This window comes from Mus musculus, chromosome 1 (assembly GCF_000001635.26).
Source record: "Mus musculus strain C57BL/6J chromosome 1, GRCm38.p6 C57BL/6J".
Classification (NCBI taxonomy): Eukaryota; Metazoa; Chordata; class Mammalia; order Rodentia; family Muridae; genus Mus; species Mus musculus.
In genome coordinates this window covers 191,645,767-191,671,781 of record NC_000067.6, presented here as the reverse complement: position 1 = coordinate 191,671,781, position 26,015 = coordinate 191,645,767, and the positions used below count along the sequence as shown (strand labels likewise).

Here is a 26,015-nt window from a genome sequence, read left to right as displayed (position 1 = left end):
AGGAAACTACACACACACACACACACACACACACACACACACACACACACACATAAGCACACACAAATATGTGGAAACTTATTTAACCAAGGAAATAAAGGCCTCTACAATGAAAACATTAAGACACTACTGGAGACACCAGAAAATAAAAAAGAACGAACCCCCATATTCCTGATATGAATAAGCTTGTGAAAATGGCCACTCTACTAAAAGAAACTTACAGATTTAATGCAATCTCCATCAAAAGTTGGACACAATTCTTTACAGACATAATCTCTCTCTCTCTCTCTCTCTCTCTCTCTCTCTCTCTCTCTCTCTCTCTCTTGCTTGCTTGCTCTCTCTGAGAGAGTTGTTTTCAGTCTTCCTAATACGCCAACCCTTTAATACTTTAAAGTCCTGCATGTTGTATTGACTCCCAACCATAAAATTATTTTCATTGATACTTCATAACCATGAAACGACAACTCACTGATTTTTTTTACAAAGACACACACACACACACAAAAACCACATTGAAGAAAAATCACCTTCAACAAATGGACCTGGGAAACAAGGATTTCAACATGTAGAAAAATGAGACTAGATCTTTATTTCTCATCAACACAAATGGATTAATGGATTAGTCCAAATAGATTAATGACCTCAATCAAAGATCTGATACCCTGAAACTGCTAGAGGGAAAAGTAAGTAAGGAGTGTGTTTCAGCTTACAGGCACAAGTGCACTTTCCAATAAGACAAACAATTGACAGGATCTTGTTGGGAACTAAAAAGGGGGCCCTGAGGATCTGAAGGTAGCAGAAGGAGACTGTCACACTGGGCATAGCTTGAGCCTAAGAGACCTCAAAGTCTGCCCTCACATTGACACACTTCCTCCAACAAGGCCACAAAATGTAGAACTCGCAGGTCCTTCTCCAGGTACCATGTTTGCCTGCACTCTGCCATGTTTCCTGCCATGACGGTAATGGACCAAACCTCTGAAACTGTAAGCCAACCCGGATTAAATGTTTTCTTTCATAAGAGTTGTTGTGGCCATGGTATAATAAAAAGCCATATGGAAACCTATCTTTTCCTTTTTTGAGACAGAGTCTCACTGTGTAGCTCTGGCTGTCCCAGAACTCACTATATTGACCAAGCTGGTCTTGAACACACAGATACCCTTCCTCTGCCTCCCAAGTGATGGGATTAAAGACAGTCTCTCCCCGTCCCCCCTACCCCCCAGCCGAAACCTACTAACCCATTAACAATATAATTGCTGGGCAGTGGTGACACATGCCTTTAATTCCAGCACTTAGGAGGCAGAAGCAAGCAGTTTGAGGCCAGCCTGGTCTACAGAGTGAGTTCCAGGACTGCCAGGGCTATACAGACAAACCCTGTCTCAACTAAACAAAACAACAAAAACAATATAGTTGGGGTCAGGTAGTGGAAGCCCTTAATTCCAGCATTCAGGAGGCAGAGGCAGGCAGATCTCTGTAAGCTTGAGGCCAGCCTAGTCTACAGAACTACTTCTAGGACAGCCAAGGCTACACAGAGAAACTCTGTCTTGAAAAAAAAAAACCAAAAAGAAAAAAGGAAGAGAGAGCACTCTCACAAGCATCTTGCCCCCAGCCATCTTCTCAGATCAGGGGATCCCAACCTTCAACAGTCCTACGAGACAGAAAGCCTCGACAGGGCTGGCTGTAGGGTTCTCTATTACCTGCCTTTCTCTCCGTTTCACTCCATCTCCTGGAAACAGCACAGTGCTAGACAGAGGGACCCATGACAAGAGGTGGGAACCTTGTGTGGACCAGGCTAGGCCTTGCTGTAGGTTATTTCTTGTTGTATGAAACAATAGCTTTCAGGCTGTGCCTTGTCCTGGCAGACTCCATTTCGTGAGTAGCTTTTGATTCCATTTTGAGTGCAAATGTGGAGGCATGGGGTTTCTACATCTTCTTGTGCATAGAGACACCATCACCTGTCCCATACCACTCATGAGCACACACTAGTAAATAACTGATGCATAAAATTAAAGACCAACTATTAGATTATCAAAATAGACTTGGAATACATCAATACATGGGTAAATTAAAACCAGATCAGAATTCTAGTTCAAGAAGCTATCAAACACACCAGAGCGGTGAGGTGCACAGTACCCTCCTCTGTGCCCCATGGGAAGTGAGACATCTAACATTGGTAGCAATGGTTCTGTTGACCTGTCATTTGACTGCCTGGTGTGTGTGTGTGTGTGTGTGTGTGTGTGTGTGTGTGTGTGTGTGTGTGTGTGAATGCATGTGTGCGTGAGAGAGTGAGTGTGTATGTTTATGTGTGTGTGAGATCTGACTACCTGGAGTGTGTGTGTATGAGTGAGTGTGCATGAGTATGCATGTGTGCTTGAGTGTGTGGTTGTGAGTGAGTGTGCACTGTGTGGGTATGAGTGTGCGTGAGTGTATGTGTGCTTGAGTGTGTGGTTGTGAGTAAGTGTGCATTGTGTGTGTGCGTGCTTAAGTGTGCGTAAGGATAAACAGAAGACCTCCCTTCCTTCCCTAGACTTTCACTCAGTGTAGACCCCCTTGTTTGATGCAGACAAAGATTTGATGCACTCAAATTACCATGTTTGCCTGTCGACACCTGGTCCTGTACCTTACCTCTACAGGTACAGAGCTTACAGCTCGCCTCAGCCCCGAGACCCCACAGTAGCTGGCGTCTGTCTCTCTTACCTCAGCACTGCAGTAAGTCAGCATTTGTATCAGTGTTCTGTTCGGCCAGCAAGGCCTCCTGGAACTTGAACTCTACTCTAGCTCCTCTAACCCTTCTATAGCCATTCTAAAATGTGCATACAGACAGGCAGAGAGATAGAATTATGGTTTGGAAAAAAAAAAGAATTATAGTTTGGTGTGTAACATGCCCTCTGAGAGCTAGTAGTTAAGATTGGCATAAAAGTACTTGCCAGTGGCCAGCTATCACTTGGTAAGTTGAGGCCAGTGAGATAGACAGAGGTGAGGTTTTTTTGTTATTTTGAAAATAAACAGATTCAAATGTGTCACAACTGTCCCTTTTCAAGGGTGTGCTCTCTTCACATCCATGAGTGGGGAGCACTTTCTCATCTTTCATGCAAAACACCCACAAGATAGTCAGGCAATCTAGGGAATTACCTTGCATAGTGTTTCCTACAGAAATATACTTTGTATTTTTAAAACCAGGTGCTATGGCTCAGGCTGGGCTCATCTTTCTGCCTCTGGAAGGCAATGATCTAGTCAGGGGATGTGGTATAGACACCCAGGCAACAACTCCTCATGTGTCTGCAGGCATCTCAGAAGGTTTGTCTTAACAAAGTCTTCCCCTGTTTAGCTCACTGACGACTGCAGCTGAGTGACTATTATGGCTGTGCCTGTAGACTAATTGGAGCTATATTTCTGCTCTAATAGTCCCTGTCAACCTTCCCAGCAAGAACTCGCGGTACTGTAGCTCCAGACTGCCCCAGTGGACTGGAGCTTGCTCAGCCTTGCTGTGTGAGGTGGGCTCCCTAACCACTTCCTGCCCAGGAACGCCGCCAAGGAACGCTCGCTCCGACTGCATTATGGATGACATAGATCCAGGAGGTTGGACTGGCTGTGAACATTTACTTTTGTGTCCTCCCAACTTAGTGTTTGGCTTGGAACCATCTCAGTGAATGAGTGAATGAACCCCCACCCCAGGATTATGACGCTCCACAGGTTGCTGCTTTGGCAGGCAAGCAGATCCCGTCCTCATTCTTTCCACATGGGAAGCATCAACCCGAGAGACTTACCTCTTCCCTCAGAACACAGACCTTCACAGCTTGTATTTTCTTCTCTTTAAAATGTAAACAACTTTATGATTCAGGGAGAAGAGAAATCACTCTATTGTACTAAACTCCACCTCCATACTACTCCAGTCTCAAGGCACTTCCATTACCCAGTGGGCCCTTCCCCCACTTTGGGTTATAGTTCCCATCAGCCTGTTCCCAGGATGGTCTGATATCTGTGGTCCAAGTCCAGCTACTTTGTACTCTGAGGGTCTCAGCCCTCCCTTTTCCAGCAAGGTTTCGGAGTTGACAGTCACCATGCTGCATCAGAGTCCAAGGTGTTCACAAATGCACCAGGTGACGCTCCACTGTACTTATCAAGGAGACCTGTAAGGAGGTTTTGCAATCTTTGCTCTGATTTATTGATTTCACATCATCCAAGTTAGCCCTCCGTCCTATTCTGAGGACTGGCCGTAAGCCTCCTTTCATATATTCATATTTGGCCATTTCAGCTCTTGGGCTTGACTTACATAATAAGATTAGTACCTCGCAGTGAGCCATGTCTGATCCATGCCCTTCACTTGCTTCCTAGTTACTGGTTGCTGTGATTTGTTCACTAAGGGTATGTGTGTGTTTAAAGCTTGGTACCCTCATAATAATGTAAGAAGTAGTGGGACCTTCAAGAGGTGGAGCCTAGTAAGAAGTCCTGAAGTCTCTGGGGTTATGCTTCCTGGAGGGATTAATATTTTTGTGGGGCCCCTGTAGTTAGTAGCTTTCTTGCCAGCCTGAGTTCTTATAAAAGTCCAAACTCGACCAACTCGACCCTAGTACAGTCTCTGACTTCCTGCCTTATCTATGATCTGTATTTCTTTCTTTCTTTCTTTCTTTCTTTTTTTTTTTTTTTTTGGTTTTTCGAGACAGGGTTTTTCTGTGTAGCCCTGGCTGTCGTAGACCAGGCTGGCCTTGAACTCAGAAATCTGCCTGCTTCTGATCTGTATTTCTACTACCCACTCACTGATGCATTCCTGCTGGCATCATTTTCTTGAGCCTCCAGTGCTCTGAAATAAACACTCATCTTTTTCTATATACAACCACCCAGCCTCGGGTATTTTGTTATAGTGAAGAAAAACAAGAGCTGGAGATGCAGATCACTAATCTAGTGTGCATAAGGCCCTGAATTCAGTCTCCAACAACACAAAGAAAAAGAAGGAGGGCGGGGGCGGGGGTGGGGAGGGCTTAAAGGAAGGAAAGGAGGAAGGTGAGAGGCAAGAGTGAAAACAAAAACAAGAACAGGAGTGAAAGCAGGCCTTGTGGAAATGCAGTGTGCCCAGTAGAGTGATGGAAACGTCCTTGTAAAGGAATGGAAGAATTCAAAGGTGGGGTTGGAGGGCAGGGCCTGGAGAAGATGGCCGGAACAGGTCTAAGAAGATCAGTAGGTGTGGTCCGACGAAGCTCAGAGGATGCAAATGTGTACTCAGCTCTGACCAACCAGTGAGGATCCTGTATGGGCCAGGCACGTGCTGATGAGCCGAGCCCCTCCCCGCCCCGCAGTGAACCAGCCCAGTCCTGGACCTCACTGAGCGCCCTTTCCAGCGGAAAGAGACAAGTAGCAAACATGGAGACCATTAGAGGATTATCAGAACTATGAGCAGAAAGAGACAAACCATGGAAAGGGATACAGGTGTGCCCGCTGAAGAGAACTCATTTTAAAGACAGGAACTTTGATTTGGCAGCAAAGAGCACAGTCTGTGTTAACCCAGTAAGAACCCAGCTTGAGCCAACCACAGTCTCCTGGTTATGACTACCATTTCAAAGTTTTTAATTTATCTATGTGGTGATGTGTAGGGGGTTGGTGTGGTGTTGCTTGCATTTAAATGCTAAATGCTGCCTCCAAAGATCTGGTCATCCTGTGAGCAGATCCTCACACCGAGTGATGCTATGTAAACCTTGCTCCCCAATTTAACTAGTCAATAAAAGGCTAGAGCCCATGAATAGGCAGAAGAGGGAAAAAGGTGGGACTTGGTGATTGAGTGAAGGTTCTCAGGAGAGATGAAAGAGAGAGACATGGAGAGTGGAGGAGGCCAGCTTGAGAGGAGACTGACTATGAGCACTTGGCTAGGAAAACCAGCAAGAAACAAGGGCTGGAGAAATGGCTCAGAGGTTAAAAGTACTGACTGCTCTTCCAGAGGTCCTGAGTTTAATTCCCAGCAACCATATGGTGGCTCACAACCATCTGTCATGAGATCCAATGCCCTTGAAGACAGTGGCAGTGTATTCACATAACATAAATAAATAAGTAAATTTTGAAAAAAAAGAAAGAAAGAAACAAGAGACATATGTCTGGGAAATAAGTTAGAATCCCTCCAAACCTGCCCAATCTAGTCTTACGGCTTGTGAATAAAATGCCTGGATTGTGCGTCTTTTCTACAGGTTAAGTAGAGTTTATCATTCCTTCCACAGCAATGTATTGTTAGGTTTGGTGGCAAAAGCCTTCACCCACTAAATCATCTTGCCAGCCATTGTTGCTATTTTTGGCATCAGGTGACCCTGGCATATATTCCAAACACTGTAGGATAAACACAGTCATCAACCCAGTATTTCATGCTACATACTGTCCCAGGAAAGCTGAAGAACATTCCAATTGGCCACAGTCCACCTTTGTCCAGCTTAGCATGTAAGTCTCTTCTTTCTTTGAGATGTGAGGATCCCGCTATTTGTACTTCTATGCATAAGTCTTTGCTGAATGCAATCTCTGCAGCTTGTCCGCCTTTCTTTAGAGTCCTGGCACCTTCCCTTCCCCTTGTCTTACTATACACCATAAACCAAGCTTTCTCAAAACAATCCGATCTCTTTCATCTTCATTACGGCTTCATTTTTTTTTTTTTTTTTTTTTTTTTTTTTTTTTGGTTTTTTTGAGACAGGGTTTCTCTGTGTAGCCCTGGCTGTCCTGGAGCTCACTTTGTAGACCAGGCTGGCCTCGAACTCAGAAATCTGCCTGCCTCTGCCTCCCGAGTGCTGGGATTAAAGGCGTGCGCCGCCACGCCCGGCCATGCTTCATTTCTGAAGCTTGTTGTTTCTCTTAGACCGTTTGAGACTTAAAATAATCCTGTGACAAGGTGGGGGTGGGGGTGGGGGTGGGGGGAACTGAGTCTCTGTGCCTGCTGCTCCGTTTTCCGACTGTCCAGGGAGAGTGTGCTGTACCACAAACTGGGTAGCATAAGAGTAGAGTTACATTTTCTCATGGGTTTGAAGGCCAGAACTCAGGGATCAGAATGCAGACAGAATCCTTCTGAGGATGTAGGAGCTCAAGAAAGTACCCAAGAGCTGAAGATGTCTGCAACCCTATAGGTGGAACAACAATATGAACTAACCAGTAACCCCAGAGCTCGTGTCTCTAGCTGCATATGTAGCAGAAGATAGCATAGTCAGCCATCAGTGGAAAGAGAGGCCCATTGGTCGTGCAAACTTTATCTGCCTCAGTACAGGGGAACGCCAGGGCCAAGAAGTGGGAGTGAGTGGGTAGGGGAGCAGGGTGGGGGGAGGGTATAGGGGACTTTTGTGATAGCATTTGAACTGTAAATGAAGAAAATATCTAATAATAATAAAAAAGAATCCTTCTGAGGGCTGTGAGGTAAACAGTGCGCTCCATGCCGCCCTCCTTGGCTGTTAGGTGGCCGTTCTCTCACTGCGTTCTCACGGGCTCAGTCTTCCCTCTGTGTGTGGTTGGTCCTTAATCTCCCCACTTTATAGAAGATACCTTTCATTTATGTTGGGGCTTGCTTGTGTGACTTCATTTTCAATTTCATTCTAATATTGTGCAACTGTTTGCCTTGTTGGTCATGTTCCAAATGAAGTCCTATTTTTTTTTAAAGATTTAGTTATTATATGTAAATACACTGTAGCTGTCTTCAGACACCCCAGAAAAGGGTGTCAGATCTTATTATGGATGGTTGTGAGCCACCATGTGTGGTTGCTGGGATTTGAACTCAGGACCTTCGCAAGAGCAGTCAGTGCTCTTAACCACTGAGCCATCTCTCCAGTCCATGAAATCCTATTCTAAGGTAGTCAGAATTCCCAATGTAAATCTGGAGAGATATAGCACAAAGAAGCCCATACGACACCTCCATAAGGCAACTCCATAAGGCACCTTGAACTTTAGATCTTGCAGCTTGTGTTGGCTGGCTCATCGAGGCGAGACAGGTAGATGACCTCCCCCACACACCGTGGCTTCCAGTACACAACCCACTCACTATTTGAGAATCTATCTAGAAACAAAGGAAACTCACTAGGAAAGATAAATATTTTGATATTATAGAACAGACTCCAAAAGTCCTCTTTGGATTAGATCAGGATCTGAACTCTGGCTAACCCCGCAAAGATCTATGGCTTGTTCGGAGGCTGAACAGAAGCTAAGAGAACTATATAGCAGAAACTAAGAAAAGCAAAATCAACAGGAGAGAAAGAAAATACATTAGGAGGGATACAAACCCAAGGAGATAGGAGGAGAGGGTTAGAGGAAGAAGGAAAAGAGGTCGAGGAGTTGTGAATTACCTCAGGTCACCTCAGAAATTGCAGCTGCTCTCTGGAGACTTGGTAATGCATGCAAATGTGTTTCTCGAGTTGAAGTGTTATACCATGGGAAAGTGTTGTTTTCTAAGGTAGAAATATCCAGGCACGGTGCCCTTTGGAGGCCAGCATCGCAGGTTTTCTGCCAGGCTACTCCCTAACTTTTTTTTGGTGTTGTTAATTTTTAAGCCACAACTAAAATAGCTCAAATCTTTTGTGAATTGCCGATCTCAGTCTCCATTGCTCTGGGATGCTTGATTTTTTTCAAAAATCAGCAAGTATGAAAACCTTCCGAGACACATTAACCTTTGCAGTCAACTTGTCAGGCTGGAATGTTTACTTAGTGCTGAGGTCCTGGGATAACTCCCAGAGGGGACGGCAGGTGACAGCCATGGCTGCCTCTCAGGCGTAGAATCTCGTCTTACTTTCCTGAGAATGAGTTAGCTACATTCCAGCACCTTCTACCTCAGGCCTGTTTGACTTAGAAACTGAGTCAGGAAAAAGCAAGTCTTTCCTACAATCTTTGAACTAAACTATTTGCAAGCTATATGCCCTGTATGCCAGTCTGCACTGTGACAAAAGACCCAAGAGCAAACCAGCTTAATGGAGGAAAGATTTGTTTTGGCTCACAATTTCACAAGTTACAGTCTATGGTTGTGTAGCTCCATTGGCTCTGGGTCTGTGGTAAGTGTACAGGACAGGGTGCTCCCCCCCCAGGCCCCCACACTTCAGTAAACTAGGTCCTGCCTCATAAGAGCCCACCACACTATGAACCCACCACTAGATTAACCCATGAATGACATCAGAGCTCCCACAGTCCAGTCCCCTCCTAAAGCCCCACCACTTAAACAGTAAACACGTGAGCACAGACTATAATATCTTCACCTTTATGTACCTCTAAAACCTAGTTAATGACAACTTGCTAGGTGAAGTTCATAAGCAAGGCTAAGGTGGAACCAAATTTTGAGAATTCTGGTTTGAGTATTCCACCAGGAAGGTTGACAGCGGCCCAACAGCAGTGCCACTGGGCCCCGAGTCATCTGGGTGGGCGTTTCCCTAGCAGCGTGTCATAAGTGAGTCAGTTTCCAGCTGCTGCCGCTCTTGCTTCCAGATATGATTCACTGCTAATTTAGCTCTGCTGTTGCAAGGTAGCTGAGCTCTGTGACGAGGGATGTGTGTTCAGCTGCTTCGTTACTGACACGAAACTTTCTTGTTTTGATTTATTCACTGTTTTGGGTTTTGCAGACAGAGTTTCTCTGTGTAGCCCTGGCTGACCTGGAGCTAGCTCTTTAGACCAGGCTGGTCAGCCTGCTCTGCTTTCGAGTGCTGGGATTAAAGGTGTGAGCCATCACACCCAGCTTTGCAACTTTCTTGACATTGTACCTATAGACAAGAATGCATTGCAGCAGGATCATGGTCAGTATGCCTTGATGGCTAAGGCACACATACACCTAATCTTTCCAAATACCCTTTGTACAGTTCCCTCCGTAGTGACCTTCAGTAATTTGTCCACTTGTGCATGAGAAAGGGAAGGGTGGGCCCACTCTGCTACTTTGCCCAATTTGAAAGCAGTGTTAAGAGTAAGGAAAAGAAAAGATTGAAAACCAAGCTTAAACAACAGACTGTGTCATGCTCCTTGCAAATGGCTTGCCAGTGACATGTGCAAATTAATTTCTCTCAGCAGATGTTTGGGTAATAAAAATACATATTTAGTTTTTTTTTTTCCAGCTCCTGCTCAGCTGTGGGTTCACTGCGGCTGTAGCAGGAAGCATTAGGATCTAATGAGCAGAGATTGAGAATTAAGGCCAGTTATTCTTATAATTATTCTTGGGAGAAAAGGCGAAGGGACTCTAGCCAGCCTGGGCTTTGCAAGCATAGCTCTGGAAGGCCTTGCCCTTCTCCCCGATTCCCTCTGCCTTGCTAAAAACTGTTAGATTACATTCCTAAAGCCAACCACCAAGGTCTAGTCCTTTATTTGGCTACTTCCCCCTCCTGAGACTGACTACCAAGGTCCAGCTATCAAAAAGTATTGAAGTCCAGCAATCAAATGTCCCATTTGTTCACCTAATTATCATACCCAATCAAGATATGCCGCCGCCTCCTAACCCAGCCTCTTCCTATAAATTACGCCTGCAAGGTCATTTGCTGCGGTTTTTCTGCCAGAGTGGCTGACACAACGGCCACTTTCTCTTCTTCCCCACTTTAAATAAAGGATCTCTCAGAAAACAGGTGTTTGGGTGTGGTTTGTGCCTAGTCAGGGTCTGAAAAGAACCCCCTGCTATGTGTGTGGGAGGGTCTTGCTCAAGAGGTTCCAGGGCAACTGCAAATATGACCAGACCAAGTCAGGCTCTGTAGGAGGGGCTACAGGATACAACTATTGTGGTGAAAGTTGTGAAAGTTGCTTGTTAGGCAATGGCCAGTGTTCCTAACAGCCTGGAGTACCTTTGGGGGACTTTAATACTTTGAGGTTTCCTTTGGCATCCAAGGAAAAAGGAATCCCACAAATTGGGCTGGGATGACTAAGGTACAATTAGGTATAAAATTATTCTCCCTGGAGGAGCCTGACGAATTTACGTGTGTCTGTGACAGCATTGTGTCACCTTTATACCACAAAGTTCCCGCTTTCCTTACAAGCTGTGCTTATGTGAGCAGGGTCTGCGTTACCCATCTTTGGAGAGACAGATTGGAAGACAGACTTGCTGCAGAACTTGAGGTTCAGATGAGTCTGCTATAAACCCTTGCTCCTCTGTGCTGCCTGTAGTCTGCGCCTCAGCTGCCTCACAGGATTGCCAGGAGGACAGTAACAACTTAAACACACTTTCTCATACACTCCACACACAAACTGGCTCACAGCCGTATTTCTAGCCATATGTAAACATTATGAAAATCCAGACGATAAGTAAAGGTACAGACAGAAGGGTGGATGGGTGGATGGATGGGTGGATGGATGGACACTCTTCTATACAAGGGTGGCAATACTTGCAAATAGCTTAACTTCTATTTAGCCATCTCTAGTGGAAAGGTTTTTCTCTTTCCCTGCATCCATATATACAAGGCAAGGAGAAGGATCTGATTGGCTGTTTCTGGGTTGCATGCCCACCACTGTGAGGTGAGAAGGGTTCCATGATTGGCTGTTGCACTGAAGTAATTTAGATGGGGAAAGGAAATCCCCTCAAAGGAAAGGCTGTCTAAATGCTGTCACAAACATAGATATGTGAGTGTGGAGGTAAGCTTGGCACGCAGAACACTGCTGTCTTTCAGTGGGTGAGATGTCAGTGCAAGGCTGTATGCTTGGGACCCAAGTCAACAGCAGACTGACTGTTCCTCCCTCCTTTCGACAGCTCCCAGTCCCACTGTTGTCAGTGGCTTCCACCTCCTCCCTTGAGTGTCTGTCCCAGGCACACTCAGAGTCACTTAATGAGACTGTTGGGAAACTCCAACCCAAGCGGGGATGTAAGGACCCCACTTGGTAACTCCCTTAGGGAAAGGAGAGATCACACTTTTTGGTTCTGAAATGGACTCACAAGGAAGTCAGAGAGCTACAGTAGAGGAGACAGAAAGGGAACCCGGAGAAGTCATCATTAGACCCTCCCTACTAGTGCTGGAAGAGTTCCACCCAGAGGGCATCCCTCGGAGCACAGGCTGGCTCTCCCTTCCTTCCCTACTAATGCTGGCAGGGTTTCATCCAAAAGGTGTCCTGCGGAGCACTGGCTGGCTCTCTTTCCTCCTCTCCCCGCAACCACCACTCTCTTCTGCTGTTTTCACAGTATCCAGTCTCTGCAGGCAACTTTCCTTCCCAAGCCAGATGTTCCATCCCTGGAGGCTGGAGTCCAGAGAGGCGGGGCTTGAGCAGGAGCAGAATCATTTAGCCCAGGTGTGGCTAGAGTCACATGTTGGGAGCAGAGCAGCAAGGTCCTTGCACCCACAGATCTCCAGAGAAACCAGGAATGATAAACACACAATTACCTGAAATACTTACTAATAGCAGCCACCTAATGACACTGTTCCCATTCTAGCCTCTCTGGCACATCTTTCCAATGGAAAAGATGAAAAACTTGTTCTTCCATCCAGAAAGCTGGGAATTGGAGTAATAGCTTGGTGATCTGTGTTATCTGTTGGGCCAGGCCATAGCATGGTCCTACAACCAGGACCAGAGATGGCTTAGTATAAATACCCTTATAGCCAGAGACTCCCCTAAACTCTCACAGTCAGGACTAGAGGTGGATAGTAGCCCAAATGACTATGTTATCTGTATGATGGAGACCAGGCCAGATCCTTAGGCCCTTAAGCTAGTACAGTTAGCTTATCTCTAGAACTCATCTTCTTGGAAGAGATGACACTAACCTGATTTGAGTTTCAATGTAATTACATGTCTTTGTGCACCTGGGATTGTATTACACCAGGAAACTTTTTTTTTTAAAACTACACTGGGCTTAAATATATTGGAAATAAACCACCTGATATTATACTCCTTAAAGTCTAATCCAGGTTGATGAAGTCAGTCTCACCAGATTTTCATTCCTACGTCTTGGCAAGGTTAGCATCCTGTGCTGATTTGTATCTGCTCTGCCCAGGGAGTGGTACTATTAGAAATACCCTGGACCCGTTGGAGTAGGTGTGTCATGATAGTTGTGGGCCTTAAGACCCTCATCCCAGCTGCCTGAAAGCCAGTATTCTGCTAGCAGCCTTTAGATAAAGATGCAGAATTCTCAGCTCCTCCTGCATCATGCCTGCCTGGATGCTGCCATGTTCTCACCTTGATGATAATGGACTGAACCTCTGAGCCTGTAAGTCAGCCCCAATTAAATGGTGTCCTTATTATAAGAGTTGCCTTAGTCATAGTGTCTGTTCACAGCAGTAAAACCCTAAGACACTTCCCTATATAATAAGACCTGCAGGGATCACCTTCAGCCAGGTTGGAGGCCTCGCAGATTTCAAGGCAGTGATCTGATCCATAGAGGTTTTCTTTGCACCAGTGACACAGAGAATGGTTTGTAACAGAGTATACTCTTCCACACACCCCTCAGCATGTTGCATGTTGCCCTGGAATGACTCTGCAGTGGGAACCGTAATACTCCATGATAAAGGGAGAAGGTAAGACCTGGGCAAGGATTTGTACTGAGTGTACTGAGTCTGTTTGTTTGCTTGCTTCCCTTTCTTTTAAACGCATAGTCCATCTAGTAAGACAGAAGAGGAAGAGAAGGCTGGACCCTCATCTGGCTGGTGCCAGAGGGCAGGCATAAGAGAAAGTCAACCATGGGCAAGCAGCCCCTTGTATGTAGTGACCTTCACAAAAGAGAGCTGGACCTGAAATCTGGAGATCCGAATTAGATGTCTCAAGCGATCATTTGCCTGTTGTGTGATCATAACTAAATCACTTGACGCTATTTGTGCCCCATTTGCCTCATCAGATAAAGAAATCCACTAATCTGCCTGCTTCTATGCAAACAAATCTCAATTTGCATGGTTTTAGAATGCCTGGATTTCAGTTACCATGGTTTAGTTAATAATAGCAGCCACCTGGTGATACTGCTCCCATTTCAGCCTCTGAGGCAAGTTAACTCTGAGCAACGTTTACTGCACCAGGTACAAATGACTTTTCCACATCTACAGATCACTGCATAAACAGCAGACACACGCCATCTGCAGCCACCATCACACCAGCTCTGTTGATCCCTTGTCTCCTCATGATGAATCCACATGACATTTGACAGAAACAGAAAATCCAAATGGAGGAGTCAGTCTTCCAAAAATGACATTGCACCAAAGCGATGAGAAGAGTAACATTAAAAGTGAAATTGTAGCCAAGCCTGAGGGACCATGGGACTGCAGGCCTTGCCACTGGCTGAGATTCCTCTGTGCAGCCTCAGGAGCTGGGAGAGCAGGGGTTGGGGGTGGGAGGCAATACCCTGACTTAAGGAGGGAAAACAATTTTGGTGGTCAGGATGAAGTTCCCAGAGGAAGTGAAGCTTCATATTACAGCCATCCCTGATGAAGAGTCACAGTGCCCCAAGTGCAAGGATGAGAGGCAAGCAGACTCAGGAGTGCGAGCACGGAGAAAGCACTCACTCCATGTCATCCCTTTTATAACCCTTTATACTATGGTGAATTAAGCTAATAGTAGCTTCTGAATGGTTACTTTTGTTTCCCTATACATTTACAACCAGTACTAAAAGAACGCCTACTGTTTAGGCCATATGTGTGTGTGTTTGTGTATACATTTATATATATATGGAGTTAAAAATCAGTGTCCTATGAATTATGACTGCAGTTCTTAATTTCAGCATGGCTGGCTCCAGCCATCTTTCCAATCTTGTTGTCTTGTAGAATGTGAAAACGCTCATCATTGAAATTATCAACACTAGTCTCGATTTTCCCAAGTTTCACTCACCCAGCTTCCTACAAGAATTATCTGACCTTCCTGTTACCTGACAAAGACCGCCAGTTAATTCAAGCACTCAGCAGGGTGAATGTCACAGACAGAACACTGAATCAACATGGGCTGCTCTGTTTGGAGCCATAAGAGACAGAATAGACAAGGAGTTAGAGGTGAAATGTGTGTGTTCTTAAAATGCTGCAGAGCAAGCAGGTCATGTTTGCTTGGTGCCCCATCTACCTGAGAGAAGTGCATGGCTGTGTGTCAGAGCTGCTTAACCTTATTTTCGTTAGCGCTCCCGTCCCCAGGGACCTTACTTAGATGTTGCTCCCAACCAAGCTATCCTCCCTGAGAGGAATCTGACCCAGCATCTGTCCTTCCCTTAAGGGAAGTTGCAGGGGTTGACGGTCTTGTCAGGGTACATGTTCCCTTCTCACTGAGTGAACTTTCTCAGATAGAAAAGAGGTTGGGCTCTTACACTTCCAATTCCTCTGCCTTTATTAAAGACTTTCAGTATATTAGCCAATCGTACAGTTTGACTTTCCATGATTTACACATGATACTTACTAGCAATTTGCTTCCTGAGGAACGCAGGTGAGTTTGGGAACAAGGGAAAGCACATGCAGGCGAGATTCTTCAAACAGATAGCGCATACCCAAGCAGAATGGAGACAGTACCTGACCTGGATCCTCAATGGAGTCATAATTCCACAGGTGGTATTCTAGCCAGGGACAGGTTTGTTATATGTCTTTTGGCAGGCCTGAGAAGAGCAGCTTTAAAGCTGACAATTTTTGGAAAAACTCCAAGAGATTGTTCAAGATAAACAGGAAAATTCATCTCAATTTTTAGATCGCCTTAAAGGGGCTTTATTGCAGTATACCAATCTGGACCCTGAAAACCCAGAAGGTAAACAACTCCTAATGACCTACTTCTTTTCCCAGAGCTACCCCGACATAAGAACAAAACTTAAAAATCTGGAGAGGGGACCCCTGACTCCACAGGCAGAAGTCTTAGCGCTGGCCTTTGAAGTGTACCATGGGAGCGATGAGAGGGTCTGAAAACAAAAGTACAATATGCTGGCAAAGTCTGTCCGAACAGCTCCAGCCGCTACCCCTGAGCTCACGGTCTTCAAGAGACCACCAGGTACCTGTTACAGGTATGGTCGACAAGGTCATTGGGCAAAAGCCTGCCCTAATCCCTGCAAGCCAAGGGTGGCATGCCCTAGGTGCCATCAAGAGGGACATTGGGCTGTCTATTGCCCTCATGTTACGCAAAACAGGGGACATCACTCCCAGATAACCCTCCAACTGATCTCCTAGGCTTGGCTATAGCCAACTGATGAGGCCCAGGCCCCTCTGACCCAACCACTGCCATCACGAACAGGGAGCTCAGGGTAGATATCATGGTATGTGGGCACCCCATCTCTTTCCTTTTGGACACTGGAGCCACTTACTTGGTCCTAATGGAGTATGGGGGGCCTGCTTCTTCTCATTTTCTTATTGTCAGGGTAGGAGGACAACCTTACTTTCCTTACCAGACCCCACCACTTAGTTGCATTTTTAGGGGTGTACCTGTCTTAGTCAGGGTCTCTATTCCTGCACAAACATCATGACCAAGAAGCAAATTGGGGAGGAAAGGGTTTATTCGGCTTATACTTCCTTACTGCTGTTCATCACCAAAGGAAGTCAGGACTGGAACTCAAGCAGGTCAGAAAGCAGGAGCTGATGCAGAGCCATGGAGGGATGCTCTTTACTGGCTTGCTTCCCCTGGCTTGCTCAGCCTGCTCTCTTATAAAACTCAAGCCTACCAGCCCAGAGATGGTCCCACCCACAAGGGGCCTTTCCCCCTTGATCACTAATTGAGAAAATGCCTTACAGTTGGATCTCATGAATGCATTTCCTCAACTGAAGCTCCTTTCTCTGTGATAACTCCAGCTGTGTCAAGTTGTGAGTGTCCACAACTCAAGCTGTGACACAAAACTAGCCAGTACAATTAACCCCTTGTCAATTTGACACACAAACACATCAATAGTAAGCCTCAACCCTTAGTTTCTTATTCATCCCCAAGATCTAAATAACTTTAAAAGTCCCACAGTCTTTATAAATTCTTAAAATTTCAATCTCTCTTAAAATCCAAAGTCTTTACAATTAAAAGTCTCTTAATTGTGGGCTTCACTAAAAAAACTTTCTTCCTTCAAGAGGGAAAAATATCAGGGCACAGTCACAATCAAAAGCAAAAATTAAACTCTAACTGTCCAATGTCTGGGATCCAATTCACGATCTTCTGGGCTCCTCCAAGGGCTTGGGTCACTTCTCCAGCCATGCCCTTTGTAGCACACAGCTTTTCCTCTAGGCTCCAGATGCCTGTGCTCCACTGCTATTGCTGTTCTTGGTGGTCATTCATGATCCTGGCATCTCCAAAACACTGCATGACCCCTTCAGTCCTGGGCCATCAATTGCAACTGAGGCTGCACCTTCAACACTAATGGCCTTCCATGGCCTCTCACAGTGCTGAGCCTCAGCTGCTCTGCCTGTCCCCTTCATGCCTTCAAAACCAGTACCACCTGGGTGACTCTTACACATTACCAAGTCCAGCCACAGCACAAGGTACAACCTTGGCTATCTCTGGAACACAGCCTCTATGCTCTCAGAAAAACACTTCCCAGAAGATGTCACCTCAGTGATGCTGGTCTCGTCTTAATCACCGCTAATTTCTTAGCTCCAGCTAACTAGCATCAATAGTCCCAGTAATGCAAAAGTTTCACTTTAGTAGTTCTGGTATCTTGTTAATCACAGCTGATTCTTCAGCCCCAGCTAACCAGAACCACAGAATCTTCCCAATCAAAATAGCAATGGCCCTGAAAAGAGTCTTTAATCTTCCCTCTGAAATTTCACAAGCCAGACCTCCATCTTCTGCACTGTTCTCAACATTATCTTCCAAGCTCCTACACAACATCTGACAGAGCTCTTAACAACGAATGGATCTTCAAGCCCAAAGTTCCAAAGTCCTTCCACAGTTCTCCCCAAAACATGGTCAGGTTGTCACAGGAATACCCCACTCTGCTGGTACCAATTTGTCTTAGTCAGGATCTCTATTCCTACACAAACATCATGACCAAGAAGCAAATTGGGGAGGAAAGGGTTTATTCGGCTTACATTTCCTTACTGCTGTTCATCACCAAAGGAAGTCAGGACTGGAACTCAAGCAGGTCAGGAAGCAGGAGCTGATGCAGAGGCCATGGAGGGATGTTCTTTACTGGCTTGCTTCCCCTGGCTTGCTCAGCCTGCTCTCTTATAGAACCCAAGCCTACCAGCCCAGAGATGGTCCCACCCACAAGGGGCCTTTCCCCCTTGATCACTAATTGAGAAAATGCCTTACAGTTGGATCTCAGGGAGGCATTTCCTCAACTGAAGCTCCTTTCTCTGTGATAACTCCAGCTGTGTCAAATTGACACAAAACTAGCCAGTGCAGTACCTATTCCTTTTTGGTAGTGTCAACATGTCCTGTCCCCTTATTGGGAAGGGATCTCCTAGCTAGGCTGGGAGCCTCTATTTCTTTTGCTCCCCATATCCGCCTAAACTCAAGCTTGCCAGCAGTTCCTCTGTTCCTCCTTTTAACCAGCCAACCTACTAACAATACCACGTTATTCCCTTTTCCAGCCTCACAGGTAGATCCCCCAGTATGGGACGTCCAGAACCCCTCTGTTGCTAAACACCATTCTCCTGTTGTCATCCAATTATTGGACCCTACCAGGTACATCACCCAAGCTCAATGCCCTCTCGCTCTCCAGAGCCTCAGGAGACTTAAGCCAGTCATTTCTGACCTCTTGAGAAAGAAACTCCTTCGCCCTACTTCTTCCCCCTTTAATACTCCTATATTAGCAGTCAAGAAACCTAATGATACCTATCGCTTAGTTCAAGACCTCAGGCGTATTAATTCCGCAGTGGTATGTATCTCTCCATCCTGTAGTGGCTAACCCCTACACACTTCTTTCCACTATCCCCTCGGGAACTTCCCATTTCTCAGTCCTAGATCTCAAGGATGCAATTCTTCTCTAGATGCCCAGTCATAAACCATATTTGCCTTTACTTGGACAGATCCTGATACCCACTTTTCTACCCAACTTACCTGGACTGTTCTACCTCAGGGATTCCAGGATAGCCCACACCTATTTGGTCAGGCCTTGGCTTCTGACTTATTATCTCTGTCTCTCCCTAAATCTAAGATCATACTCTATGTAGATGATGTCCTTCTCTGTAGCCCCTCTTTAGAAATTAGCCAAACTGACACCTCTGCTCTTCTAAATTTCCTCTCCAATCAAGGCTACAGGGTCTCACCTTCTCAAGTCCAACTGTACACCCCTCAGGTCACTTATTTGGGACTAACAATTACCCCAACCCATAAGGCTATTACAGTAGATATAAAGAATCTGACCCAATCTCTAACTGTCCCTTCTACGAAAGAAGAGATTCTATCATTCCTAGGAATAGCCAGGTTTTTACGTTCATGGGTTCCTTCCTTTTCCCTTCTTTCTCATTCTTTGTATGAAGCAATGTCAGGCTCAACCCACGAACCTCTTTTAAAACCTATTACCAAGCCTTTTCAAAGGCTCCAGCGGGCCCTCCTCAAGCCCCCAGCCTTACATCTCCCTGACCTGACTCGTCCTTTTCCCCTCTATGTAACAGAAAAAGAGGGATTTGCCCTTGGAGTCTTAGGTCACCAGATGGGACCTTTTTTTTGCACCTGTGGCATACTTAAAAAAAAAAAAAAAGATCTAACCATCCAGGGATGGGCACCTTGTATTTGTATTCTAGCAGCCGCTGAACTCCTTATCTGAGAGTCAAAAAAAAACCCCTAACATTTGGGTCACCTATAACTGTCTTCTCTTCTCATAACCAGACACAGCTCCTAACATATAAAGGATTATAGACTCTACCTACCTCCAAGGTTCTCTCTCTCCAGGTAGCTCTAATAGAAGACCCCACACTCACTTTCCAATCATGTCCACCTCTCAGTATTTCCAATCTTCTTCCTCGACCAAATACTAACCAGTCCCTATCTCACCCCCGCACTGAAACTTTCGCGGAACTATTACCTCATCTTTCACACATACAGGAGAGCGCATTGCCCCAGGCCATACACACTTGGTATACAGATGGCAGCTCCTTTTTACATGAAGGAGCCAGAAGAGCCAGCTATGCCATAGTATCAGACACCGAGGTGGTGGAGGCACAGGCCCTTCCTGCCCGTACTACCAACCAACAAGCTGAACTAATAGCCTTCACCAGTGCTTTTCCACTGCCATAGGGACATTCCCTCAACATCTACACAGATTCCAAATATGCTTTTCACATCCTCCTGTCCCACGCTGCTATCTGGAAGGAGCACAGGCTATTTACCACGAAAGGGGGATCAATAACTAATGCAAGCCAGATTATGGCTATGCTAGAGGCTTCCTGTCTCCCCACAGCTACTGGGATCATCCACTGCAGATCCCACCCAACAGATGATTCTATTGTCTCCAAGGGGAACAATCGAGCCAACGAGGCAGCTAGAGCTGCGGCCCTTAGGGGCCTAGATTTGTCTTATCCTCCCCAGGACATTCTTACACTACAGTCTACATCTCCACCTTCACCCATTGACATCTGCCATACCTTCACCAACTCTTTCATCCTAACAGCCAAGTATTGTCTTTTGTTAAGACACACCTACAGCCTACTCCTGAAGATTTACACTTCTTAAAATCTATCCCTGTTTCTTGCAACATCTGTCAGACATCTAACCCCTACTCGAAGTATTGTAGCCCTTCTTTTCCTACTCATCAGGCTGGAGGCTCCTTTCCTGGAACTGACTGGCAACTTGATTTCACCCTTATGCCACTGTCAGATGTGCTAAATACTTCCTGGTTTTGGTGGACACCTTCTCAGGGTGGGTAGAGGCATTTCCCACAACTAACAAAAGGGCTCAGACAGTCTCTGATCTCCTCCTCTGAGAGATCATCCCTCCATTTGGTGTCCCGGTCTCTCTCCAATCAGACAATGGTCCTGAATTTACCTCTCAAGTTTCTCAAATCCCATCTAAGGCCCTAGACATCCCCTGGCACTTTCATATTCCCTACCACCCCAATCTTCAGGCAGGGTAGAAAGAACTAACCGCTCCGTAAAAACCACTCTTGTTAAGCTGTCACAAGAACTTCACCTTGATTGGGTGGAACTCCTGCCTCTGGCTCTTTTCAGACTTTGAGCTCTCCCCAAGTGACCTCTCCTCATCTCGCCTTTCAAACTCATGTATAGGCATCCAGTCCTAACTCCCGGCCTTTCACCCAAGTGCTCTCCCCTCCCAGATCATTTGCTTACCATTACTTTCTCATCTCCATTCTCTCCTATGGGACTTTGATGACCACCACCTACCTTGACTATACTCTGTTTCCTGCCCGCTACCTGTTAACATTGGGAACCAAGTCCTTTTATTTTCTCCAGGTCATCGGCCCTCACCCCTTTCTTCCAAATGGCAGGGCTCTTTTAAGGTAATCCTCGTACCCTTACAGCTGCTAAGCTCGAGGGACTCTCTCATTGGGTCCATCTGTCTCACCTTAAATTTTTCATTCCTCCACCTAAAGATGACCCCCTCTTCATACACATTGACCCTAACAGGACCATACTCTGTTAAGGTCTGGAAGACATCAAGACCACCCGTCTTGTCCCCTATCCCAGAAAATGAGACTCCGCTCTGGCAGCCGAACTTGATTTCATTGGATGAGACGCTGGATTAGTTGTGGTCTTGCTGTCTTTTCCCTGCTGTTCATTTCCGCCAAGGGTAGCCCTTATGTCTGGAGATTCAAAGTCCAAGAAAAACCCACAGATAACAAACAGACTTTTCAATAGGGTCAGGAAACTGTTCCATAGCTGGGTGCCAAGAACTGATCCAAATCACCATCGTCCCAGCATCTGTTAGCCCATCCGTGTATTATGACCTCTATACTTGCTTTCTCTTTGATCGGACAAAGGACTATTGCAGAAGATGGCCGGACAAATATGGGGGCTGCCCATATTGGTCTTGTGAGATACATATGTTAGGAACACGGATTAATCATTCCTTCTATCGATTCCACAAGACACTCTTCTTCTACATATGAGACCCATGGGATCCCAGGTGGGAAACAGGAGTTGATGGTAAGCTCTACCGCAAAACTCAGCCCAGCTCCCCAGTAAGTACCATTCACATCCAGAGAAAATACGTCTCAATTTCCCCACCCCTAAACATAGGAAAAGTAGGAGAGAAAATCAAATATTCCTCCAAGGTTCTTAACTCTTTGACGTCCCCCCTCATGAATAGTACTAACTTGTCATTCCGTCTTTTGCTTCAGAACTTGACCTCGGCCTACCAGCTCCTTAGTGTCATCAGGCCTGGGCATTTTAAGGGTTGTTGGCTATGTGCACCTGCTGGAACTAATTCACAACTGACAGTTACAGCATCTCCGGTGATACTACCAAGTAACCTTACCTCACCCCTTGCTAGCTGCCCTAAATCCAATGTTACCATGACTCCATACCTCACTTCTATCCCTCTCTTTGGTGTGGCAAATTGCTTCAAAACCTCTGGGACTCACTCTGTAGGAACACTGAGTTCTCTAGACTGCAATAAAACCATAACTCTTGACACATCATCTCTGCCACAATGTCCCACAGTTCAGAACACGCCAATCCTTTGTGGCACTCAAGTGTATCATCGTCTACCGTCTACCGGCCAGCTGGTCAGGGGGTTGCATGTTGCTACTTCCCCCCGCCCCCCGAACTGGGGTATTCGAGGGAAACGAGCCCCTACCAATCCCAGTTGTAAACATGATAGCTGCCCAATATAAGAAGTTCAAGTTGTGCCACTTTTGGTTGCCATGGGAATAGCTGTGGGTGCTGGTACTGGAATAGCAGGGATAATGACGTCTATGACCCAATATAATACATTCACTTCCCAGTTTAAACGTGATCTTCGGGAAATGACTGAAACTGTGCTTACTATCCAGAAACAGACTCTTTGGCAGCCGTGGTACTTCAGAACCGGCGGGGGCCAGATCTCCTGACGGCTAAAGAAGGTGGTCTTTGCCTGATCCTCCAAGAAGAATGTTGTTTCTATGTCAACCAGTCCGGGATAGTGAAAAACCAAATCCAGGAGCTACAGGCAGACATCAAAAACTTCAGAGACCATGAGACCTCCGGTTTGGGGATTTTTGAAAAATCCTATATGTAAGTGGATACTCCTTTTCGTAACACCTCTCTTAGTCATCTTCCTGGCGTTATTATTTGCCCCTTTTCTTATTAATCTTGTCTACATTCTTTCAATGACAGAGACAAAAAATTTCTAACCAAACTATTAATCGGCTCCTGTTACAAGATTACCAGCCACTGCCCACAGAAGAGCCGCTGCCCACAGGAGAGCCGCTGTCCACAGAAGAGTCACTGTCCATAGAAGAACCTGATTCAGACGATTGCCAAATGGATTCTGATGGTGAAAGCCAGATATGCCCCGAAATTGACGATGCTCCTAGATAGTAGGAAGCAGTTTAAGAGACATGATGCCCGCGTTCTCTTTTCACCATCAGCTCTTTTTTCCCCCTTCCCTTTTTTCCCCTTCTCTTTATAATAACAAGGGAGGTATGTTAGTACTAGGACATTCCAAACCCAGGCACTAACAATGTAACCCATGACCTCCGTTGCCAAGCCAATGACCCTCATATCCCAGAACCCACTTGGCTCACCTCCCACCCTTACTTGTGTTACGTCACTTTCCATATAAATCAGGAGATCACCCCCTCTCACTCTCTCTTCTTTCCCCTTCCACTTTTTCTTCTCTCCCCAACAATAAATCTCTCTCATGTGAAACCACCTTGGCCTGATGTGCTGTTTGGGTATATCCCCTATATATTATTATTATTATTATTATTATTATTATTATTATTACACCAGCCTTGGTAAATAACTTTTTGTGTGTCTATTTCCTTTTTAACAAAAATGTGATAGAAATATTGATATCCACAGGAGGGCATACCAGCACACGCCTGTAAGCCCAGCACCTGTGAAGTGAAGGTGAGAGGATGTGGAGTTCAAAGCCACCCTCAGCTAAGGAGCAAATGTGAGGCTATAGAGGCTGTCTTCACACAAAGCAAAAAGGAAGCTCTCTGGAAGAGTCTAGGATTTAAATGAGCATCATAAGAAACATGCTTGGAAGCAGCCTGTGTTTAACAAATGGTTGTTTATCTTATGCTGGCAGCTCCTAGCACCTCCCCAGGCCTGTATGTCCCCGGTCTTTCTTCACATATTTCACTTGGATGGCGTGGCATTGTTAAAGTCCGATTGAGCAATTACTGAAATCCAATTCTTTCCTCTCTTGAGACTGCCTCTGTCTTCACTGTCCTCTCTGGGCAGTGCTATACACTGTTCCCTTAACCTAGAATGCCCTTCAATATCCATGTCTTTCAAAACTCCAACTCTTGCCTAGGTGTGGTGGCTCTTGCCTTTATTACTGGCACTTGGGAGGCAGAGGCAGGCCTATTTCTGAGTTTGAGGCTAGCTTGGTCTACAGATTGAGTTCCAGGATAGTCAGGGCTACACAGAGAAACCCTGTCTTAAAAAAAAAAACAAAACAAAAATCAATCAACAAAAAAACCAAATCCATGTGTCATGGCCCAGTGACTTGGTCACTTAGGTGCTGTAAAGAGGCCCAGCCATGCCAGCTTTTTATATGGGCACCCGGAATCTGAACTCATGTCCTTGTGCTTGCTCATCAAGCACTTTATCTTCTGAACCATATCCTCAGAGCCCCCTTTTTGTTTGGTCTTGTTTTGAGATAAGGTCTCATGTGACCCAGTCTAGCCTTGAACTAACTCCTGATCCTCTTCCCCCAAGTGCTAGGATAATAGGTAGAATAATAGGTAGGATAATGGGTAGGATAGTAGGTAGGATAGTAGGTAGGATAGTAGGTAGGATAGTAGGTAGGATAGTGGGTAGGATAGTAGGTAGGATAGTGGGTAGGATAGTGGGTAGGATAGTAGGTAGGATAGTGGGTAGGATAGTGGGTAGGATAGTGGGTAGGATAGTAGGTAGGATAGTGGGTAGGATAGTGGGTAGGATAGTGGGTAGGATAGTGGGTAGGACAGTGGGTAGGACAGTGGGTAGGACAGTGGGTAGGACAGTGGGTAGGACAGTGGGTAGGACCGTGGGTAGGACCGTGGGTAGGATAGTGGGTAGGATAGTAGGTAGGATAGTAGGTAGGATAGTTAGTAGGTAGGATAGTAGGTAGGATAGTTAGTAGGTAGGATAGTTAGTAGGTAGGATAGTTAGTAGGTAGGATAGTAGGTAGGATAGTAGGTAGAATAGTTAGTAGGTAGGATAGTAGGTATATACACCTCACCAAGCTTTCCTTCTCCCTAGCAGTCAGAGCTCTCAGTAACTGTAACAATCCCTTCCCAAGGCGATGTCTCCAGGGACCCCGACCATCTTGCACTAGGCTCTAACCACCTCCTAGATTTAAGCTCTTGGGGAACAAAACATCTCTAAACTACATCATCCCATTTGGAACAGGAATACACAAGGCAGAAATAGCCAGGTATTTTTGGATAAAAGATGTCTATTCTCTTTTGCAAATATTGGTACCCAGAGTAGCTGTTAGGGTACAATGACAGAAGCCAGCCTGAAGAATAACGCACAGAAGGGAGACAAGGCAGTCTGGGACCCTCCCAACCGACAAGGGCCAAAAGATTCGAGAGCCCAGCTTTCTCACTAATGTCTTCGATTCTGCCTCCACCACAGTGATCTGCCACACAGTGGCCTTCAGAAACGCCTGGGTTGATAAGCCCGTAGGCTAGGACGGTTCTTTCCTGGTTCTCTGATTTTTATTTCCTTGTAGATTTCTCTGCTAGCAAATCTCAACACAGGCCCCATCTGCACCCTGTTCACTGCAGTTCTGGGCCTCTAGTAGGGCGGGGGTTCTTGTGTTGCTCTGGAAACAGCTCCCTGCGGTAACAGGAATGCACACATCTACCAGTGCAGGTCATGCTGACTCTCGGTGAACACTGCCACATCTTACACTCCCTTCTCCAGACTTTGACTGCCACCTTCCAGGTGGCAATTAGAATGATCTCAACATACACGGACTTTGAAGTTTGTTACTTCCTGGGAAGAACTTCATAATCACCTTAAACTGAATCAATGAACTGTGATGAACAGTTTTAACTGTGATGGAGTATTTAGACTCCAAACACTTGAGATGAAAATGTTGCCCGCAAATGGAATGACGGAGAAGATAAGATGGCATTGCCTGGAAGTTTCTGCTGATTCTAT

General features: G+C 45.8%; 1 long non-coding RNA gene across 1 annotated transcript; it reads left to right on the top strand.

Annotated features, from left to right (window-relative positions):
- The first annotated feature begins 22,604 nt into the window (after nucleotides 1–22,604).
- On the top strand, nucleotides 22,605–23,561 carry Gm39741. Its single transcript, XR_865888.1, has 2 exons — nucleotides 22,605–22,922; nucleotides 23,025–23,561. It is a non-coding gene; the product is annotated as a predicted gene, 39741 (long non-coding RNA).
- Nucleotides 23,562–26,015: the final 2,454 nt, after the last annotated feature.